Below are 24,472 nucleotides of genomic sequence, written 5' to 3'. Positions count from 1 at the left end.
CCCTTTAACAAAGGTGGACTAATGGGTTCCTAGAATAGAATAGGATGACTTTTGGTGTACATAGGGGGATAATTGAGTAAAAAACAGTAGACAGTGAGTGTTTTATATATATATATTATGTCTATGATATTAACATTTTTTGTGTATTTTAACTCTTAATATATATACTGAATGGTCTTATTTCAGGAAGTGATTGATATTCCATTCAACATTCATCCCGTCTGGGTACCTTGTATTTGAAGTGAATATCCAGTAGGATTCTCTACAGTCTAATGCTTTTACAATACTTCCCCCTCTTTCTTTTTTCATTATTTTCTCAATACCCATGAATGAGAAGTTGTTTATGCCTCCCTGTCTGCATTCCGTAAAATGCTTAGACACAGGATGATCAGTATCTTGTTTACGAATCAATCTGCAATGTTCCTGCATCCTCGTCTTTAAAGCCCTTGTGGTCCTTCCGACATATCTCTTCCCACAGCCACAGGTAATAAGATACACCACAAATGTGGTATTGCAATTAATAAAGCTATATATAGTGTGGCGTTTATGTGGGCTGTGGGAAAAGACATGTCGAGCAGGCTTCATGAAACTGCACATACTACAATGATTGCATCTAAAGGATCCTTTAGTGGAGAAACGTTCTGGATCTTTCACCGGCGTGGATATCACGCTTGGTGATAGAAATGTGGCCAATGTCTTGGCTCTTCTGTATACGAATTTTGGGCCTTCCTCTGTGTATTCACGAAGTATAGGATCCATTTTTAGTAATTCCCAATGCTTATTAACAATTTTATTTACGTGATGACTTGATCTATTAAATTGGGAAATGAATAAAGGACAAATCCCATCTTCCTTAGTCTCTCTTTTTTTACTACTAATAGCACGAGAGCCATCCCTCATTCTGGATCCAGACGGCAATACAGTTTCACGCTCAATTTCCGTGACTACCTGCAATGTAGTTTGGAGGGTCTCCCGATCATATCCCCTCTCAATTAATTTTTTTGTCAGTTCCCCAGACTGAGTGATGAAATCGCTGTGGGTTGAGCAGTTTCTCCTCAGCCTGAGGTACTGACCCTTAGGTATTCCCTTAATCACAGATCTGGGGTGACAGCTGTCCGCTCTAAGAAATGAATTCCTTGAATTAGGTTTCTTATAAACATCAGATTGTATTTTTTGATTAATGTCTATATAAAAGAGAATGTCCAGGTAGCTTATGTAATGTGAATGATAATTAACAGTGAGGTGAATGTCTAGACTGTTATCATTTAGATAATTAATAAATTCTAATAAAGTGTCAGTGTTCCCGTGCCAAATAAAAATAAGGTCATCAATAAAACGTTTATAGAAAATAATATTGTGCCTGTACGTGTTGGTGCTACTATAAATAAAGTTGTTCTCCCACCACCCCATAAAAAGGTTGGCATAGGAGGGGGCAAAACTTGTCCCCATTGCCGTACCCCGAAGTTGCAAATAAAATTCGTGCTCAAAAAGAAAATAATTGTGAGTGAGTAAAAAAAGTATTGATTCCATAATAAATGTGGTTGTGAGTATAGAACTACCTGGGCATTCTATAAAATGGCGGACAGCCGTCATACCCAGATCGTGTTGTATGATCGAGTATAGGGAGACCACATCCATAGAAACCCACATTCATATGTCATCGTTCTGTTTGCCTCAGTATATATTTTTTGTCATTTGCGTAATCAATGTATTCTGTTTTTTTCTGTTTTTTTCTGAAAAATGCATATTGCACCAAATAATTTGTGATAAGTCATGTATTTCTCTATGCTATTATTTACTTAACCACAGTATAGCAAGATTGTTCAAGAAATTTCTTTATACATAAATCCATATACAGGCATACCCCGCTTTAAGGACACTCACTTTAAGTACACTCGCGAGTAAGTACATGTCGCCCAATAGGCAAATGGCAGCTCACGCATGCGCTTGTCAGCACGTCCTGAACAGCAATACCGGCTCCCTACCTGTACCAAAGCTGTGAGCAAGCGTGGAGACTATAGAGCCTGTTACAAATGCGTTATTTACATCACTTATGCACGTATATGACGATTGCAGTACAGTACATGCATTAATAAGTGAAAAAAAGGTACTGCTTCACTTTAAGTACATTTTCGCTTTACATACATGCTCCGGTCCCATTGCGTATGTTAATGCGGGGTATGCCTGTACCTAATATATACCGTATTTCCTCGATTCTAAGACGCACTTTTTTTCCCTTTTTCACGTGTCTGAAATAGGGACTGCGTCCTAGAATCGATGTACTCAAAAAAACACACAAAAAAAACAGCCAGGGGGCGCTGCAGAAGCCACAGCAGCTTTCAGCGTTTGCCCTGCGTTTCTGCTCCCCCCCCCGCCCCCCCCCCCGCCCCCCCCCCCCACACAGAGGAGCAGTGTGTCCCGTTGCATGCCCCGCGACTCTGCCACCAAACCCCTACCCCCCTCCCTCCAAGTGCTGGTCCCCAAAGGAGCAGTGTATGATCGGCTGCATGTCCAGCGCTCCCCCCTAGCTTGCTCCAAGTGCCGGTCTCCAAAGGAGCAGTGTATGATCGGCTACATGTCCAGCGCTCCCCCCCTTGCTGGAATTACCGCCCCCACACAGGAGAGATTGATTCAGCAGTGTGTGGCTGCTGCATGCCCCAAAAGCCCTCTGTCTGCCTCTGCTACTCACAAGCCCCCCCCCCCCCCCCCCTGCTCCAAGTGCTGGTCCCCAAAGGAGCAATGTATGTTCGGCTGCATGCACCACAAGCCCCCCTCCTCCCCCGCTCTGCTTGTTGGAAGTGCCGCCCCACACAGGAGAGATTCATTCAGCAGTGTGTGGCTGCTGCATGCCCCACGTTCCCTCTGTCTGCCTCTGCTACTCACCGCTGTGCTGCCGGCACCACAAGCCACCCCCACCCCGTGTCTGTCTCTGTCTCTCTGTGCTTTTCTCTTTCAGTGTATGTGTGTGTCTCTCTGTGTGTGTATGTGTCTCTCTGTGTGTGTGTGTGTATGTATCTGTCTCTCTCTGTGTTTGTGTGTGTGTGTGTGACCTTTCATTCTCTCCCCTTCCCTCCAATCTTTCTCTCCTTTCTCTCCCCTCCCCCTTCTCTCCCCCATTCCCCCACTCCCCTCTCTCCCTCCCTCCCCCCTTCTCTCTCTTCTCTCTCCCCCCTCTCCTCTTTTCCCCCCTCTCTCTCCTCTTTCCCCTCTTTCCCCTCTCTCTCTCTCCTTTCTGCCCCCCCCCTCTCTCTCTCCTCTCCCCCCCTCTCTCTCCTCTCTCCCCCATCTCTCTCCTCTCTCCCTCCTCCCTCTCATCTCTCCTCTCCCCCCCCTCTCTCTCCTCTCCCCCTCTCTCTCCTCTCCCCCCTCTCTCTCTTCTCCCCCCTCTCTCTCCTCTCCCCCCTCTCTCCTCTCCCCCCTCTCTCTCTCCTCTCCCCCCTCTCTCTCTCCTCTCCCCCTCTCTCTCCCTTCTCTTCCCCTCTCTCCCCCTCTCCCTCTCTCCCCCCCCTCTCTCTCTGCCCCCCCTCTCTCTTCCCCCCTCTCTCTCTCCTCTCCCCCCTTTCTCTCCCTTCTCTCCCCCCTCTCTCTTCCCCCCCCTCTCTCTCTCTTCCCCCCCTCTCTCTCTCTTCCCCCCCCTCTCTCTCTCTCCCCCCTTCTGTCTCTCTTTCTCTCTTCCCCCCCTGTCCCTCTCTCTTCACCCCCCTCTCTCTCTTCACCCCCCTCTCTCTCTTCACCCCCCCCCCTCTCTCGCTTCCCCCCTCTCTCTCTTCCCCCGTCCCCTCTCTCTTCCCCCGTCCTCTCTCTCTTCCCCCGTCCTCTCTCTCTTCCCCCCTCTCTCTCTCTTCCACTCTCTCTCTCTTCCCCCCAACTCTCCCTCCCACCCCCTCTCTCTCTCTCTCTCTTCCCCCCTCGCTCGCTCTCTTTCCCCCTCTTTCTCTCTTTCTCTCTTCCCACTCTGTCCCTCTCTCTCCCCCCTCTCTCTCTTCACCCCCCCTCTCTCTCGCTTCCCCCCTCTCTCTCTCCCCCCTCTCTCTCTTCCCCCCTCTCTCTCTTCCCCCTCTCTCTCTTCCCCCCTCTCTCTCTCTTCCCACTCTCTCTTCCCCCCAACTCTCCCTCCCACCCCCTCTCTCTCTCTCTTCCCCCCTCTCTCTCTTTCCTCTCTCTTCCCTCCAACTCTCCCTCTCTCTCTTCCCCCTCTCTCTCCCCCCTCCCCTCTCTCTCTTCTCCCCCCTCTCTCTCTCTTCCCTCTCTCTCTCTCTTCCCCCTCTCTCTCTCTCTTCTCTCTCTCTCTTCCCCCTCTCTCTCTCTCTTCCCTCTCTCTTCCCCCCAATTCTCCCCCTCTCTCTCTCTTCCCCCCTATCTCTCTCTTCTCCCCCACTCTCTCTCTCTTCCCTCTCTCTTCCCTCTCTCTCCCCCCACTCTCTCTATCTCTCCTCCCCCCTCTCTCTCTCTCTCTTCCCCCTCTCTCTCTCTTCCCCCCCTCTTTCTCTCTCTTCCCCCTCTCTTTCTCTCTTCCCTCTCTGTTCCCTCTCTCTCTCTTCCCCCAACTCTCCCTCTCTCTCTCCCCCCCCCCTCTCTCCCTCCCTCTCTCTCTCCAGAAAAAAATTCTGCACATTTAATATAGTGGGGTTTTTTTCCTCAATTTTTTTATTAAATCAAGGGTGCGTCTTAGAATCGATGGCGTCTTAGAATTGAGGAAATAGGGTAGTACTCCACAATATATAAATGTACAAATGCATTTATTGATTAACATGATATACAGTAAACTCCATCTCATTAATACGAGCAAGCAATTTGCTGTTCTTTAGATATAGGTATAAGATCCATTTACACCTTTTTAATTTGTTTTAATATTATTCTTTTAGAATTCTTTTAAGTAATAAAATTAATTTTGATACAATAATTTTTGTTCTAACACATAATAGTGTTGGATTATGTATTTTTCTTATATATTCACATTTTTCCTTATACTTTTTCTCATATATTCTTTTCTTAATATTTTTTGTCAATATTTCATTATATACATTTTTTGTTAAGTTTTATCCAAATGTATATAATTATTTCTTTTGTGATTAGTTCTGTATTTATATAATAGTTATATATTCATTTTTTGTATATGTTATATTTGTAGTTGCCTGCCTGGTGATTTTCAGTAGCCTGTAAACCCACAGCGATTTCATCACTCAGTCTGGGGAACTGACAAAAAAATTCATTGAGAGGGGATATGATCGGGAGACCCTCCAAACTACATTGCAGGAAGTCACGGAAATTGAGCGTGAAACTGTATTGCCGTCTGGATCCAGAATGAGGGATGGCTCTCATGCTATTAGTAGTAAAAAAAGAGAGACTAAGGAAGATGGGATTTGTCCTTTATTCATTTCCCAATTTAATAGATCAAGTAATCACGTAAATAAAATTGTTAATAAGCATTGGGAATTACTAAAAATGGATCCTATACTTCGTGAATACACAGAGGAAGGCCCAAAATTCGTATACAGAAGAGCCAAGACATTGGCCACATTTCTATCACCAAGCGTGATATCCACGCCGGTGAAAGATCCAGAACGTTTCTCCACTAAAGGATCCTTTAGATGCAATCATTGTAGTATGTGAAGTTTCATGAAGCCTGCTCGACATGTCTTTTCCCACAGCCCACATAAACGCCACACTATATATAGCTTTATTAATTGCAATACCACATTTGTGGTGTATCTTATTACCTGTGGCTGTGGGAAGAGATATGTCGGAAGGACCACAAGGGCTTTAAAGACGAGGATGCAGGAACATTGCAGATTGATTCGTAAACAAGATACTGATCATCCTGTGTCTAAGCATTTTACGGAATGCAGACAGGGAGGCATAAACAACTTCTCATTCATGGGTATTGAGAAGATAATGAAAAAAGAAAGAGGGGGAAGTATTGTAAAAGCATTAGACTGTAGAGAATCCTACTGGATATTCACTTTAAAAACAAGGTACCCAGACGGGATGAATGTTGAATGAAATATCAATTACTTCCTGAAATAAGACCATTCAGTATATATATTAAGAGTTAAAATACACAAAAAATGTTAATATCATAGACATAATATATATATATAAAACACTCACTGTCTACTGTTTTTTACTCAATTATCCCCCTATGTACACCAAAAGTCATCCTATTCTATTCTAGGAACCCATTAGTCCACCTTTGTTAAAGGGTTTATACTCAACAAAAAAACATTCATATGTCATCGTTCTGTTTGCCTCAGTATATATTTTTTGTCATTTGCGTAATCAATGTATTCTGTTTTTTTCTGAAAAATGCATATTGCACCAAATAATTTGTGATAAGTCATGTATTTCTCTATGCTATTATTTACTTAACCACAGTATAGCAAGATTGTTCAAGAAATTTCTTTATACATAAATCCATATACCTAATATATAGTACTCCACATTATATAAATGTACAAATGCATTTATTGATTAACATGATATAAACTCCATCTCATTAATACGAGCAAGCAATTTGCTGTTCTTTAGATATAGGTATAAGATCCATTTACACCTTTTTAATTTGTTTTAATATTATTCTTTTAGAATTCTTTTAAGTAATAAAATTAATTTTGATACAATAATTTTTGTTCTAACACATAATAGTGTTGGATTATGTATTTTTCTTATATATTCACATTTTTCCTTATACTTTTTCTCATATATTCTTTTCTTAATATTTTTTGTCAATATTTCATTATATACATTTTTTGTTAAGTTTTATCCAAATGTATATAATTATTTCCTTTGTGATTAGTTCTGTATTTATATAATAGTTATATATTCATTTTTTGTATATGTTATATTTGTAGTTGCCTGCCTGGTGATTTTCAGTAGCCTGTAAATGTTCCCATACAATTTAATGTTTATACATGCCTCCTAGTCAGTAGTGGATCGCATGTCAGGTTTTTATTACTGGGGGAGTTGGAGGTAGCATCTGCGCATGCGCCGATGCGGGGAGTAGGAACGGAGCCTACGCGGCTCTCGGAGGCGTGCTCTCAGTGTGGAGGCCGTCCTGAGAGGCGTGCCGATCGTGATGAGCGCGGCTGGGGCTTGCGGGGACTCCCAGAATGCTCTGGCGCGCGGTGCATGCGCGGCGTGCACGATTCCCATTGGTCTGATGACGTGCAATGACGTCACTATTGGCGCGAAAACCCGGCGGGCAGCTGCATTTAAACTGATGATTTTATAGTATACAGCACTTCTTGAAAAAGTTCTCTCTGAACGAAACGCGTTGAAGTTTGCTGCTGTCCCACATCCAGATGATCTATAAATAAAGGATTTTTATTGCAAGACCTGCTCTTATCATCCTTGCTGTGCGCTGCACACCCTGGCCTTTGGAACTTTTACACGAACAGCTGCACGCTTTGGAAGGGAGATTCTGGGAAGAAGCAATACGTGAGTACAATGCCTGGGGCTAACCCAATGAGGAAGGGGGGGGTGTCTTTGGACAACCCACCCCAACCTTCAGGGTATCCTATGCCCACTTAAAGGTTTAGTACTATTATTTCACTTATATACCCAGCTTATACTCCCTTCCATTATATATGGTCCCAGCACTTTCAGAGCACCATCACACATACAAACTACGTGTGGTAATTGAAGCCTGTAACTTTTTTCCCTTTCACCTGCCTGAGGCAGAGTGGGTGTCGTTTGTTGATTGCTAACCAAACACACCTTCAGGGGGTGTCCCTGTCACGGTAGACCAGGTCTTACCAACACATTAATACCGGGATTCTGGATTGAGCACACAAGATGGGCAAAAATAAATTGATATTTATATCCTTTTAAGACAAATACACAATATTCACAATTATAGTCAATAAAAAAACTTACTGGGATGGGGAAACTAAATCAAATGTCCATAGAACAAATCAAAGTCTCTAGGCACCCATGCACGCATGCAAGTGAGTGCGCGGTTTGAGTCCTGCGACAGTCCTTGGCTAGGGGCGCAACTTGCCAGTCCTATATCTCCAAAAGGATGTATTTCATAAAGTCCTAACAGGATTCGTTTGGGAATCCTTAGCTCAAACGAATTCTGGAAGAGGGTGCAAATCTTCGTTATGATGTAGGTTAACTCCTCACACTCCGCAACCACTGACGCTAAACCTTGGACGTTTCTTGGTTGATCTTAGGATGTATCAGGTGAATCTGACTGGGACTGGGCTGCAGGAATTTTTATAGGGTTAAGGGTTAAGGGTCCTATACCTAACATATTCACCCAATCCTCTCGAGGTTTGCAAGGAGCATGTGCTAACCTCACGCCTGAGCTACTTAGCATACCGGCCCAACCTCTTACCTGGCAACAGTAAGTCTGGGGTTTCGCTACCAAGTGTGAAGTGCCCATACTTCATACTGGTATCTGGTACTTAACAATATCCCGGCCATTCTAACACCTAGGGTCTCTGAGGCTTTTCAACTCCAGACTTCTCTTAGACACTGGGGCACCACCTTAGCAGGGTGCCCATTGAAGTCCAGAGAGGAAAAATCCCTTAGCTTATTCCTCCATAACATATGGGCATGTTAATGGATTCATTGCCGGACCGGCAGAAAGGGTTTCCTGCCTTTGCATTTAAAACACCATTGAAATACAGTATGCTAATAAATGTATGTTCTGCATCTATTACAAATATAAAAATCATATGTATGTTCATGGTAAGGTATGAATAGCGCTAAACAATGAAACCGCCCGCGGCGCCGAAAACGGCCGGACCATGCCGCATCTGCCCGCGAATTTAAAAATCGCGTTGAAACGGCCGCACTAGGGTAAAGGCGGCCGCCACTGTATCTGGGTGTTAATTTCAGGGACGTGACTTTAATCAGATGTTCTTTGTGGATAACCATACCTTCTGACCAGGGGCATAATTGGGTGATTGACGATGGCTATCAGCCTGTCTCTTCTGCATAGCAGTAGCCCATCTGAGATTATCCTGAATCTTAGACCAGGAAGCCTGAAGATCCTGAATCCTTTCCTCAGCGGCCGGAACTCCTGTATTAGGACAAGACTGAGGAAGGGTAGAGGGATGGAAGCCATAATTGGAAAAAATTCCAATTGCAAATTCCAATTCCATATTGAGGTTATTATGTGCGAATTCTGCCCATGGGAGTAAATCGAGCCAATTGTCTAGAGACTGGTTGGTTCGTTCAGTTTGACCATTCGTCTGTGAGTGGAATCCAGAGTAGAAGTGAAGTTCCACGTTAAGTCTTTTACAGAAGGCCCTCAAGAATCTCGAGACAAACTGCGACCCTCGATCAGAGACTATGGTTTGAGGTGACCCATGGAGCCTGAAGACCACCCTCACAAATACCTCAGCTAGTTTAGGGGCGCTGGTTAAGCCTTTGAGTGGGATAAAGTGCGCTTGTTTAGTAAAGCGGTTGACCACTACTAGTATCGTGTCCATTCCCTTAGATTTGGGGAGGTCGACAATAAAGTCCATCGAGAGATGTTCCCATGGTCGGTCAGGAATGGAGTCCTGGAGGTTTATTCCGTGGTGTATTGTTTTATGCACAGGTGGGACATGCTGAGACGTAATGCTGAATATCTTTTCGCATGCCTGGCCACTAGAAGGTTTGTTTCAAAAGATCTATACTGATTTTGATCCCTGGATGACCTGTCGTCTTGGCCACGTGCCCCAATTGCAAGGTAGGGGGTGTAAACAGTCACCCAACTGGCACCCTCAGACCCTGAGGAATCTGAACTTGAACCTTGGTGATTTCAGCCAAGGCGTCAAAGGTATTGGCCGACAGGACACATTTAGGGGGAAGAATAGTCTCTTGATGGTCCACGGTCTTGTCTTCTACTGCGAATTGACGAGACAGTGCATTTGCTTTAACATTCTTTGAACCCGGGATATAGGAAAGAAGAAAATTGAACCGGGTGAAGAAGAGGGACCAATGTGCCTGCTGGGCACTCAGACGACGGGCAATCTCGATATACAAGAGGTTTTTATGATCCGTAAGTACACGGCACCTTCCAGCAGGTGATGCGACTCCAAGGCCAATTTGATCGCGAGGAGCCCACGGTTACCCACATCATATTTCCGTTCTGCTGCGGAAAATTTCCTATGTCCGAAGCATCTACCTCGAGAGTGAAGGGCTGTCCTGGATCTGGATGCACTAAGATGGGTGCTGTGACAAAAGCTTTTTTGAGAACCTCAAATGCCATGATAGCCTCGGGAGACCATAGTGCTGGATAGGCGCTCTTCTGGGTGAGGGCTGTGATGAGTGCGACCACGGAAGAATTTTTTTAATGAACCTGCTGTAATAATTGGCAAAACCTAAGAACCTCTGTACTGCTTTCCGGGATAGGGGACGGGGCCAATATATGACTGCTTTCACCTTAGTATGATCCATAGCAAGTCCTGTATCTGAGATAATATATTCCAATAATGAAGTGGATGACTGATGGAATTGGCATTTTTCAAGTTTGGTGAACAGACGGTTCTCCCGCAACCTGTGAAGTACTTGTTTGACATGTTTAATGTGTTCCAGGGCATTCTGGGAAAATATAAGGATATCGTCCTGATAGACCACCACGTGCTGGACCAGGAGGTCTCTGAAGACGTCGTTAACGAAATCCTGGAAGACTGCGGGCACGTTGCAAAGACCGAAGGGCATCACCAGGTACTCATAGTGCCCATCCAGCGTGTTGAAGGCCGTCTTCCACTCATCTCCCTGATGGAACCAGACCAAGTTGTAGACTCCCCGGAGGTCCAGCTTGGAGAAGATAGTGGTCCCCTGTAACCTATCAAAAAGTTCAGCAATCAAGGGTAATGGGTACCGCTTCATGACAGTCACCTTGTTGAGGCCGCGATAATTAATACATGGGCACAACGTGCCATCCTTTTTTTTTGACAAACAAGATGCCTTCCCCTGCCGGGGAAGCAGACTTACGAATAAAGCCTCTCTGGATGTTCTCCTGTATGTATTGTTTCATTGCCTTGGTGTCGGGAGTGGACAGCGGGTAGGAACAACCTCTAGGGGGAATAGCGCCGGGGAGAAGATCTATAGGACAATCATAGGCGCGATGGGGTGGTAATTTCTCGGCCTGAATCTTGTCAAAGACGTCTCTGAAGTCACAGTAGACATCCGGAAGAAGGGAGCTACTAGATTACGGACTTGCGGACCCTATTAGAGCTTTGGGGGAATCCAGGCAAATTTCTCGACACCGGCCTCCCCAGGTGATGGGCTGTGACTGGAGCCAGTCAATCTGGGGATTGTGAATCTGGAGCCAGGGAAGCCCCAGTATCACGTCTACCGCCAGCATGTGAATGGCATCCAGCTGAATGTGTTCGGAATGGTGACCGGTCATCTTGAGACGGAGGGGAACGGTCTGCTGTGATATGAATGCGGGCTGTAAAGGCCTACCGTAAATGGCTTCAAGACCCATGGGGCCAATCCTTGGCTATCAGTGGAATCCGGTTCTTTTCTGCAAAACACTGATCGATAAAGTTTCCACTGGAACCGGAGTCTAGGAAGGACTGTGTGGCTGTGTCCCCGAAGTCTCTTGATAAGGTTACAGGAAGGAGTACCTTAGACAGCAGTTTGGGAGAGGACGGAGAGGTTACCATACAGAGGGTAGTTCTCCAAGTACTCACAGGGGGCTGACGTTTCCTGACTTAGATGGGCAGATACACACCAGGTTTCCACTATTTCCATAGTAGAGGCACAGCCCTGCGCAATGTCAATGTAATCTCTCTGCCAGATTAGCACTGCAGACAGGCGGGGCGCTGACAGACACAGACCGCGATATGTGGTCTGTAGGGAGCGGGAGCCAGGACTGGAGTGGTTTAAGCGGGGGGACCCGCTACCCCCCCCCACTCCTCGGGCTCGGGAGATGCTGCGGGCTCACACACTGACACTCATGTACACATACACACACACACACACACACACACAGGCAGGCACTCATATGCATACACACATACACACACACACACAGAGGCAAGCACTCACGCACTTAGACACACACATACACAAACACAGATAGGCACTCAGACACACACACAGACAGGCACTCGGACACACACATACACACACACACAGACAGGCACTCACGCTGTTTTCCCTCCACACTCCTCCCCGCTCCCCGAAGCCTCCCATCCTCCCGAAGCCTCTCCTCCTCATTGTCTCACAGCCACACCACATGACGCGTCGACGCTAGGGATTACAATACTCTTGAATCCCCTAGAGGCTGATGCGTCACAGCGTGTAGTGAGCTGTGCAGCCAGGGGGGACCGGGACCGGCTCGGGAGGATTCCCCTGCTGGTGGGGAACGCTCATGTGGTCGCGTGTGCCGCCGGGCACAGCGGGTCCCAGCCCTAAGAGTGCAGACTAGTGGGGTGCTTTACTCAATTCTCTTTTGAGCTCTATAGGTCAAATATATCATACCCTCCATGCACCTACCTCATTACCTACAGGACAGCAATATATGTGTAGGTGAGCAGTTCAATTTCTCTTTCATTCTTAAGTCCACTAGACAGCTAGTGTCGTTTTCATTTTACTAGCTCCCACACTCTCCTGAGTTAAACATACTTTATTTCCCTATATATTTGTATGTGGCGCTTGTTTGACATGACAGGTTTTCTGGATAGTACACATAACTTTGATGTTTGGTTGAATGAAGCCATTAATGTTTTCTCAACTAATGGCGTTACTAGTGATGATCAAACACCTAACATCAAAACATTCTTCTTTGATCTAGAAAGAACATACACATCACAGGCCAAGATCTGGTGGGAAGTGACTAGCCTTGATAATTACTTAAAAAGTAACCTTGTCCCAAGAGGGCTGCATGTAAAGCTACCACCGTCCCACCAGATCGTTGACTCAGAGTTTACCACAGACTGGAATAAAATTTTGGATTAGTGCGCAGCCTTTTGGTAATCAGGAGCAATGTATTACTTTATAGGTTAAGAGTGCAGACTAGTGTTGTGCTTTACTCAATTCTCTTTTGAGCTCTCTAGGTCATATATATCATACCCTCCATGCACCTACCTCATTACCTACAGGACCGCAATATATGTATAGGTGAGCAGTTCAATTTCTCTTTCATGATTAACTGTTTTGAAATGTAATAAAGAGTGTACACTCACAGAGACCATGTTTGTATTAAGGTTTTGTATAAAGATAACAATTATTCTCTCAATTAAATTTACATTGTCACTTGATAATGTTTGCCTCGTTGGATTTGTAAATCAGATTCACAATGTGCATGCGTGTTGAAACAGAAATTGTAAATTTTATAACTGTTACAAATGATTAAATACAGTATGAACAACATGAATAACATAGTGTTTTCCATTATCCAGGAAGTGGAGCAAAAACAAGAAACTTCTCTTTGTGAAATGTTAGTACAGATTATGACATGTAATTGAATCGATCACATAAGTACTGTACAGTGCATAGTGTGTTATCCAAAATAATAGCATGGCAAAAATTTAAAAGCATGAAGCTGGTAATACTGACTGTATAAAAGTGAAAAAAGCACTGTTTTAAAAAAAGCGATATTACAGTTCCATCGAACTTCATCTTTATCTATTAACGCTCGATGTCAAAGTTTTCTTATCTGAAAAAAAAACAGTATGCTATTATTTATGGCATTGCGCTTTCGTCAAGTCGCTCTGTAGTGTTCAGTGTAATGTTCATTACAAGCATTGATACTGTATTGCAGGCATACACTACTGTAGTGTCATTGGGAATTAAAGTTAATACTGTGAAGCACAGTTGTAACGCCTGTATGCCCGCAGACCTGGCCAGTCCCCAGTACTGAGGTGGGTAGGGTTATAACACGCACCACAGCAGTGAGGGCTTACCCGGAGTGTGGTAGTGCGTTGCTGGGCCTGTAGAGAAATGGTTAACAGATACTTGCAATGTCAAGGATATCAGAGTTTTTTATAGTAATGTTCGTGTGCCAGAGTTCAGGGGTAATAGAGAGCAGCGTCATCAAGTCCATAAGCCAGTGTTCGAGGATAGGAGAGGGCACCGTAGTCGTATCCGAATGCAGGGTCCAAGGGCAGGAGAAAGCAGGGTAATCCAATTCAAAGCAGAGTCCAAGCCAGGGAGATCCATAGGTAAACAGGGACAGGAACCAGAGGTGAATGAGACAGGAGAGCCAAGCATAGAGACTGCACACACAGGGGTCACCAGAAGCTATGCAGAGCAATGAGCTAGAAGACAGACAGGGATTATAAAGGAGGGAGCACCAATGGGAGAGAGAGGAGGAGCAGAGGGTTGATTGAGGGGTTGCAGAGATAGGTCAGAAGGAGTGAGTGGGAGACAGGGTAATCAGACAGGGATATGGCTTGTACACTATGGGGGCAGAGCCAGAGCTCTGGGAAGACCTACCAGTGGAGCGTGTGCGCGCTCCCTCTGCAAGGGTTGGATGCACGCACACAGTGTGTGCCAGGGAGTGCGAGGAGCGCCAGGCCATGGGGGCACCCACCAAGGACTTCGAGGGGGCAGGAGGAGCGACTGAAGGAGGTAATGTGACAGGAGATGGAAAAGAGAGGCACCGCGAGCAATGAGTGCCGTGGAGGGGATCGGATGTTTGGGGAAAAGCGCGCACCTTGCGGGGAACGCGCGTGACAGCTGGGTGTGCGTCCGGACAGGCCGCAGAGGAATGGGTGTGGGAGGAGGAAGGGAGAGATGAACGAGGAGGTGGAGGAGAAAGGTAATAGGCAGGGAGAACGGGTGTGATGGGGACACACTGGGAAGCAGGAATCCCCTGAACCATCACAGTATCCCCCCCTTGAGGATCGATCTCCGGGCGATCCTGCCATGGCATCTGGGGGAATTTCCGATGAAATTGCCAGAGGAGTTTGGGAGCATGAATTAAACGAGAAGGAATCCATGAATGCTCCTCTGGGCCATACACCTTCCAATGAACGAGGAACTGTAAGTTGTTTCTGGACCAACGGGAGTCGATTATGGAATGACCCTCATATTCCTGCTTTCTGTGAAGGGTCACAGGGTTTGGTTTTCGGGAAAGGCCCAGAAAGTGGGAGCTTTGGATGAAAGGTTTGAGCAAGGACACATGGAAAACAGAAGGAATCCTCATGGTGGGAGGGAGTGCCAAACGGTAAGCGACTGGATTGATCCTCTCCAGTATCTTGAAGGGACCCAAGAATCTTGGGGACAATTTCAGAGACGGGGTCTTGAGCCTTATATTTTTTGAGGACAACCACACTCTGTCCACTCTGGTTTAAACGAAGGACCCGGTTGGCGTCGTCGATCTTCCTTTGTTTTTTGTCTTGAAACGGCAGTTTGTAGAGTCTTCAGAATCTTCCTCCAAGAGTTTTGAAGAGTAGAGACATCAGAATCCGCTGCGGGAACACCAGAAAGGGAAGAGGAGAGGGGAAGACTGCTAGGGTGGAATCCAAAATTAATGAAGAAAGGGGACTCTTGCGTAGATTCATTTTTAAATAAGTTAATTGCAAACTCGGCCCATGGTAAAAGATCCACCCAGTTGTCTTGAGACTCGGAGACGAAACATCTGAGATACTGCTCTAAGGTCTGATTCATTCTTTCCGTTTGACCGTTGGTCTGAGGGTGATATCCAGAAGAAAATAGAAGGGAAATCCCAAGTCTCTAGGAAAACGCACGCCAAAATTTAGAGATGAATTGAGAACCTCTGTCAGAAACAATTGAAATATTAACACCGTGTAATCTGAAAAATTCTTTAGAAAAAATATCGGCCAAAGTAGCAGAATTAGGGAGGCCCTTGAGGGGAATAAAGTGTGAATGCTTGGAAAATCTATCTACAACAACAAGATTGGTATTCAATCCTTTAGAATTGGGAAGCTCAACAATAAAGTCCATAGAGATATGTTTCAAAGGTTGCTCCGGAATGGGAAGAGGCATGATAAGACCAGAAGGTTTGTGATGAGTGGATTTACTCTGGGCACAGACCGGACAAGCTTTGGTGAAATAAAAAATGTCCTTGTTCATCTCAGGCCACCAAAAGGTCCATTTAATAAGATCTGCTGTTCTCTTGAAGCCTGGATGGCTGGCTGATCTAGAAGAGTGTCCCCAAAGTAGAATTTTGTGGTGAAAACGTGGAGCTGCATATAAGCGTCACTCTGGCACCTTATATATCCTGGGAATGTGAACCTGGGCTTTGTTGATTTCATCCAAAATATCAAAATTGTTGGCAGAAATTATGCACTTGGCAGTGAGAATGGATTCAGCAGATTCATTGGAGTTGTTCTCTTTGGTCAACTGGCGAGAGAGAGCATCTGCTTTGATATTTTTGGGACCGGGAATATAAGAAATTGAGTAGTTGAAACAGGAGAAAAACAGAGACCAACGAGCCTGACGAGATCCTCATCGTCGAGCCCCCTCAATATACAGTAAATTTTTGTGATCAGTGAGGATGGCAACGGGCTCCTTGGTACCTTCGAGGAGATGCCTCCATTCCTGAAGAGCCAACTTAATGGCCTGTAGCTCACGATTCCCAACATCATAATTTCTCTCGGCTAACGAGAATTTCCGAGAAAAAAAAACCACAGGGATGGAGCTTCTCCTGGAGAGAGGATCTTTGAAAGAGTACTGCACCGGCTCCCACATCCGAGGCGTCAACTTCTAATGTGAAGGGAAGCGAAGTATGAGGATGTTGTAGGATAGGTGCAGAGACGAAGGCCTTTTTGAGAAACTCGAAGGCGTCAATGGCTTCGGGAGACCAAGTCGTAGGGTCAGTGCCCTTTTTAGTCAAGGCGGTGATGGGTAGAGCAATGGAAGAAAAATTACAGATGAACTTCTGGTAATAATTGGCAAAGCCGAGAAAATGCTGCACTGAGAGAATTTGGAGAGAATTTGGAGAGAATTTGGCAGCAGCCAGTCGAGGACAGACTTCAATTTATCTGGGTCCATAGAAAAACCTTGGTTAGAGATAATATAGCCTAGGAAGGCTGTGGACCTTTGGTGGAACAAACATTTCTCCATCTTTGCGTATAGGCGATTAGCACGAAGCCTAGTGAGTACCAGTTTGGTATGGCGAATGTGCTCTTCTAAATCCTTACAGAAAATGAGAATGACATCCAAATATACAATAACAAATGTTCCTAACACGTCCGGAAGATATCGTTCATGAACTCTTGGAAAATGGCAGGAGCATTGCATAGCCCGAAGGGCATCACTAGATACTCATAATGTCCAGAACGCGTATTAAACGCGGTTTTCCATTCATCCCCTTCTCTTATACGGCTGAGATTATAAACCCCTCTTAAATCGAGTTTGGAGAAGATAGAGGCTCCTTGTAGATGGTCGAAAAGTTCAGAAATTAGGGGAAGAGGATATCGTTTTTTACCGTAATTTTGTTGAGTCCATGAAAGTCGATATAGGGTCTTAGGGATCCATCCTTCTTCTTCATGAAGAAGAAGCCTGCCTCAGCGGGGGAGGTAGAGTTGCGGATGAATTCTTTCTCCAAATTTTCTTGGATGTAAGACGTCATAGCTTCAGTTTCAGGAACGGATAAAGGGTATGAGTTCGACTTCGGGAGGATGGTTCCTGGAATTAAATCAATCAGACAATCATAGGGATGATGGGGAGGCAGTACCTCAGCTTGAACTTTATTGAAAACATCCAGGAACTTGTGATACACCTTTGGCAGAATAGTTAGGTTGGAAGGAACAGAATCCAAACCAGCGAGCACAGCAGCAGGAGGAGTGGTAGACAGAGGCTAAGGTGAAGTAGACCATTGGATAGGTAAGGCGTCGGTCCAATCTAAGCATGGATTGTGGAGCTGCAGCCAAGGCAATCCTAGAATGACCTGAACGGTGGGAGAATGGAAAACATCAAAAACTATTACGTCCTTATGGCCATCCGCCATGGTCAACGTAAGAGGAATGTACTCCCAGATGGTGAAGGCTGGCTGAAGAGGGCGTCCGTCGATAGCTTCAAGTCCAATGGGCGCTTTTCTCTTGACCAGAGGGATTTGATTCTCAGAGGCGAGGGTGTGATCCAAGAAGTTGCCGCCAGACCCGTAGTCAATGAAAGCTTTTACTCCTAATAGAAGGTTAGGGCCCGTCAGCATTACAGGAAGCAAGAGTTTCTTTGGGAGGTCCTTAGGGAGAGAGGGGCAAGAAGAGATTGTACCCAGCAAAATCCCCTCTACCTTTACTGGGTGTTCCCGTTTCCCGGCTTCAGGGAACAGTTCTGGAGCCGATGTTCTGGGGGAACCACAAAAGAAACAGAGACCCTTTTGACGACATCTCATTTTCTCCGCAGCCTGTTGGCTACCGATTTGCATCGGTTCAGGAGCGTCCAAAGCCAGGAAGGGTGAAGCAGGAGACCTATGAGAGACAGACGAGGGAGGAAGAGAATGGGAACAGTGTCGCTCGTGACGTCGTTCTTGGGTATGTTTAACCATACGCATGCTGAGAGTAATCAGTTGTTCCAGAGAGGACGACCGGGCGTGAATTGCGAGATCATCTTTTAACGTATCAGACAGACCGTGCCAGTATGCTGCGGCAAGTGCCTTGTCGTTCCATTGGGTCTCTGCGGCGAGAGTGCAGAACTCTATAGCATATTTAGCAGCAGATATTCGTGCCTGTGAGATGTGAAACAAAGAAAAGGCGTCCGTCTCCTGGCGTGTGGGTGTGTCAAACACTTGTTGAAATGCATGCCTAAATTTAGGGTAATCTTGGGTCAACTCAAGTTTGTGCTCCCAGAGGGGAGAAGCCCAAGTGAGGGCGTCGCCGGTTAATAAGGCATAAATGTAGGCCACCTTGGTACGGCCGGTAGGAGAAAGACAGGGGGACATTTCAAATTGCACCTCGTATTGGTTTAAGAATCCACGGCAAGAGAGAGGGTCCCCATCATACCGGTTGGAAGGTGGTATACGTGGTCCTAAGTTACCGTAGGTTACTGAGACAGGAAGTAATGGAGCCACTGGGGTTTCCTGGAGAGACAGATTAGCAAGCTGTTGTGAAACAGTGGTTAATTGGCTACTGACAAATTGTAAATGTTCCAAGGAAACACCTTGGCCCACCTCAGGGGGGTCTGCATTTATTGGGCTCTGCATAATGTACTGTAACACCTGTATGCCTGCAGACCAGGCCAGTCCCCAGTACTGAGGTGGATAGGGTTATAACACGCACCCACAGCTGTGAGGGCTTGTCCGGAGTGTGGTAGTGCATTGCAGGGCCTGTAGAAAACAGTTAACGAATACTTGCAATATCGAGGATATCAGAGTTTGGATAGTAATGTCCGTGTGCCAGAGTTCAGGGGTAATAGAGAGCAGCGTCATCAAGTCCATCAGCCAGTGTTCGAGGATAGGAGAGGACAGCGTAGTCGTATCCGAATGCAGGGTCCAAGGGCAGGAGAAAGCAGGGTAATCCAATTCAAAGCAGAGTTCAAGCCACGGAGATCCAAAGGTAAACAGGGACAGGAACCAGAGGTGAAAGAGACAGGAGAGCCAAGCATAGAGACTGCACACAGAGGTGTCACCAGAAGCTATGCAGAGCAATGCGCTAGAGGACAGACAGGGATTATAAAGGAGGGAGCACCAATGGGAGAGAGAGGAGGAGCAGAGGGTTGATTGAGGGGTTGCAGAGATAGGTCAGAAGGAGTGAGGGAGGAGACAGGTAAATCAGACAGGGATATGGCTTGTACACAATGCTCTGGGAAGACCTACAAGTGGAGCGTGTGCGCTCGCCCTCTGCAAGGGTTGGATGCGCGCACACAGTGTGTGCCAGGGAGTGCGAGGAGCGCCACGCCATGGGGGCGCCCACCAAGAACTTCGAGGGGGCAGGAGGAGTGGCTGAAGGAGGTAACGTGACAGGAGAGGGAATAGAGAGGCACCGCAAGCAATGAGTGCCGCGGAGGGGATCGGGTGTTTGGGGATAAGCACGCACCTTGCGGAGAACGCGCGTGACAGCTGGGCATGCGTCCGGACAGGCCGCAGAGGAACGAATGCGGGAGGAGGAAGGGAGAGATGAACGAGGAGGCGGAGGAGAAAGGTCAGAGGCAGGGAGAACAGGGGTGACGGGGACACATTGGGAAGCAGGAATCCCCTGAACCGTCACAATAGTGTAATACAGTATACTATAGTACATTATATTTACCTTCATTATAAACTTTGCCAAACGTGTGGAGATGAGCCAATTTCAGAGGTGTATTGTGCGTACAAGATGGGGTCACTCCTGTATTCTGCATTATAGTTGACAGCATTATACACGTGATTGAGAGGTGCCTGCTGAAGCTGCTGAAGCTGCTGAAACTGATAATCATGTTGGGAATCTGACTTGAAATCTTGCTGGTAATCTGGCTCATAATCATGTGGTAATCTGGCTGGTAATCTTGCTGGTTATCTGGTTGGAAATCTGGCTGGTAATCTGGCTGGATTTCTGGCTAGAAATCTTGCTGGTTATCAGCGGGGCCTGGAAACAATGATTGCGGTTCACTATTTTTCACTGCCGGTCAGACCGTTATTGCAATTGTATGGGTATGCTGTTGCTGGCACATTGCTGGATCAAGAAAGAAGAATCTTAAATGGATTAAACCCGACCTTTCTCCTTTTTTAGTTGCCATGAGCAAACATACTGTCAAAATGTGGGATCACAGACCAATACCCTCTTCAAGAACCCGGAGGAGGTGCAGTGTGAAAAAAGCATTGATCATTACTTAATGTTTGTGGAAGATTGCTTCCAACTACAAACTTTCGATGAAAATTTAATAAAATCATAGTTTGAAATTAAATATTCATATATTTCTGATAAAGTCGCCTTCTTATCTGTTCCAGCATTAATTGCAGAAAATATTAAATATGCATAACTACAGTGAGGTTTGGTATACATGTACGGAGTTGCATGGTGTCCATTCAGCAATTGAGCAAGGATACAGTAACAATGTAGAAAAAAAAAACCCACAGCATTGTGTTTTACAGATTTTTATTATGAAACGCCTAAATTTGATAACGTCTTCAGTGTCTTCAGTGTCTTCAGCGACTAAGGTCGATTCACAATGGGTCACTGTAGTAGACTTGGTTTTTATTTGGTTATAAACACCTGCAAATTGCTACAGTAGACTGGAAAGTGCAAAGGGAATTCAATTTGACTATCTGCCATCTGGCAAATACGAAAAGAACTGCATCCAAAGAAATCAGAATCCAGGTAATTCCAAAAAATCAACAACGGTAAACAAAGGTGTGACTTGCGTGATTCGCGGCATTCACGGCAGCATTCATGGAAGAAATAAAGTTTGAATGCCGCGTGGAATACAGCAGAGTTCACGAAAACGTCTCCGTGAAATGTTCGGATAATGGCCGCTGCATCTGTATATCACTTTACCTGTTTTGCTCAATGTATTATCCTGACAAAAAGGTAAATGCCTGGTCTGCCGTGACAGGATTAACGGACTTTGTCCAGTCTGGACTGTCTGGTTTAATATGTCCAGTCCTGTTGCACTGATAGCATCTTTTTTGTGCCTAAACTCTGTGTTCTTGGGTGTACCCCCCCTCTGCAGTGGTTTTGGCTTCCAGTGTGGAGTGTTGTTGGTTGGCCGAGCCGGACTTGCTCCATTTGGGGCAACCCCTTTCTTGTGCGACAGAGCATGATTTGTTACATACTGTCGCGGCCGAGTTTATTTGAGCATTTGCCCAGTCTCGGCCGCGACAGTAACCGGGCGCGCGCCAGGGTGTCCCGGGCGCGCGCCGAAGCCTCGGATGAGCGCCCTCCGATTGGGGCTTCCCCCTCCCCTCTCCGGGTCCGCCGGGTCCCCCGGAACCCCCCACCGCTGTCCCCCACATCGCGGGACACCAGGGCTCCCTCGGGGAGCCCTGGGCACGCGCGCAGGGGGCGCAGTCACCCGATGAAGCGTGACCGTGCATCGGTGACGCGCGGCACACCGAGGGGATTCGGCTAGCAAGCCGGGACATCTCCCGGCTTGCGGAACTAGCCGCACTCAAATTAAACGTGCCGCCACTGTATTCATCAGCCAAGACTCCATCTCGCAATTCAGGTGGGCACTGCTGCAAAAATGGTTCTTTAAATATCAAGTCATGTAAGCTGTGGTACTTTTTAGCATCACATTCCTCCACACACTGAGTGCCCTGCAAAATCAGTCTTGTTGCAACCCGCATGTAGGATTTCTGGTGGTTCTTCTCCCCGACCTAAACATGCCACGGTATGCCTCTGGAGTGAGGGCATTCTGAGTTAGTAATAAAGCCTTTTTATGCCGGTAGTCGTTGCTGTCCGTTGACAGGAGACCAGGTTTATTGTACACCTTTACAAGGATCATGCATTGAGCAAAACAAGATAATAAAATAAATTGTAGTTTATTCACAGAAATAGGCATACAGACAGTGGAGCACAAAATACAGACGAGAAGCATACTTACTGGGGGTCTGGTGTAGAAACTAGACTGTTCTAGGTGCAGGGAACTCTAGATAAGAGTTTTTCCCTGACTAGGACTTATCCCGAAATCCTTTGATTCCGAAATCAGCATGAAGTTCCACTCACCACTGCTCCCTTCTCTTCTGTGACCTTGGACTCTTTTTGACCGGGGATTAGTACCAAACGCTTGGTACTAAAAATGGCTTGCAATCCAAGCCGCGACAGCTGCGTTCAATTATTAGAACTTGGCCGCCAAAAGTGGGACTTAGAATATTTTCCGGTCAGACTTTTCTGAAGCCGGTGCTCTGCTTTTCGCACAAGAGCACTTTTGAAAAGCCCACCCGTACGTCTCAACTCTCATTGGCTCAGACATTTCTTATAGTATTTGGAGCTACATTCACAAAATATTGCAGCCAATCAGAGCGTGGGAAATTTCTCAGTAGCAAATCAGAGCGCAGCTGGTATGGAAAGCGGGAAATCTGAAATTGCCAAGGGACATGCGCAAGTTTCCCACCTCTGTCTCTGACTACCTCATGCAACCCGCTAGGTCAGGCTCCTCCAGGTCTGGTAGGACAAATGGCAGCCCAGATGACTGCCATTGATCCCAGGACATGGGTATTTGAGCCTGTCCCTGTTACCCAAATGGCTTTCAAACCTCGGGCAATCCTCTGGTTTCTTCAACTCTGATGCCCAGCAGACTAACTGGCACAAGCTTGGTAGCCCTGGCAGTCTGTCGGAACATTGGCTCTGAAAGTCCCAGCTCATTACAATACACAGCTCAATGTAAAATAGACTTTAATATATCCCTATATAGCCCACACACTATCAATAGGACTTCTACTGGACTCTGAGAGTCCCCTCAAAACTTTATCTACAGTTGATGCACCCAAGAACCCAATAAAGGTTCTGGGCAACCGGGGCAATAACTGGGGTATCCCCTTTAACCTAGGGACATCGTAAAGTTACAGGGACCCTGTCACGGTAAACCAGATCTTACCAACACCGGGATTCTGGAATGAGCAGTACAAGACGGGTAAAATAAATTATAATTTATTTATTTTTAAGACAAACACACAAATCTTCACAATTACACTCAATATACACTTACTGGGATGGGGAATCGAAATAAAATGTCCACAAACTGAATGACTTGAAAACAAATTCTCTGGGCACCCCTGCACGCATGCGAGTGGGTACACGATTTGAGCCGAACGACGGTCCTTGGCTAGGGGCGCAAATTGCCACCCATATATCTTCGCCGAAAGGAATAATTTCGTAAAGTCCTTACAGGATTCATTCAGGAATCCCCAGCTCAAACGAATTCTGGAAGAGGGGTGCAAATCTTCGTTACGGTGTAGTTAGCCCCTCACACTGCGGAACCGCTGACGCTGTACTTGGACATATCTTGGTTGATCGTAGATGAATCATGTGAATCTGACTAGGATGGGGCTGAAGGCATTCTTATAGGGTTAAGAGCCCTATTCCTAACATACACAGCCAATCCTCCCGTGGGAACAACTTTTCCTGCCTATCCCGATGTAACGGATCGGGGAACTCACGCTCCCCAGCGTGTCCCCATCACCTCTGTTCCCACAACTTCTAGCTCTCCCTCTTCCCTGCGTCCTCACTCTCTCCCTTCCTTTCTCAAGGCCATTCGTCTGCGGCGCGGTTGGCATACCCTGACGCGCGTTTGGGTAACGCGCGCAGCCCCCGCAATGTGCGCGCATGTTCCCGGTCACTCGTTCCCCTCCGCGGTACCCGCATCCCTCTGTGTTTTTGTATTCCCCCAGCCTCTACACTACCTTGCTCCTACGCCTCTCCTTCCCTCTTGGCTTTGTTGCCGAGCGCCCCGCGGCGGTGCGTCCCTCGCGCTCTGTGACACGCACAGTGCACGTGCATAGTACTTTTACAGAGGGCGCGCGGACCCGCTCCAGTTATCTGCCGCCCCTAAACTCTAGCTCCGCCCCCCCGTGGTTTACAAGCCATCTCTCTGGATTATTTCCCTGTCTCCTCTCCTGCTCTATCGACATATCCCTGCAAACTCTCACTCAAGCCTCTGCTCCCCCTCTCTTCCCTATTGGTTCTCCTTCCTTTATAACCCC

Source organism: Ascaphus truei, chromosome 1 (genome assembly GCF_040206685.1).
Source record: "Ascaphus truei isolate aAscTru1 chromosome 1, aAscTru1.hap1, whole genome shotgun sequence".
In the NCBI taxonomy this organism is placed as follows: Eukaryota; Metazoa; Chordata; class Amphibia; order Anura; family Ascaphidae; genus Ascaphus; species Ascaphus truei.
Note: the sequence above shows the minus strand (reverse complement) of the source record.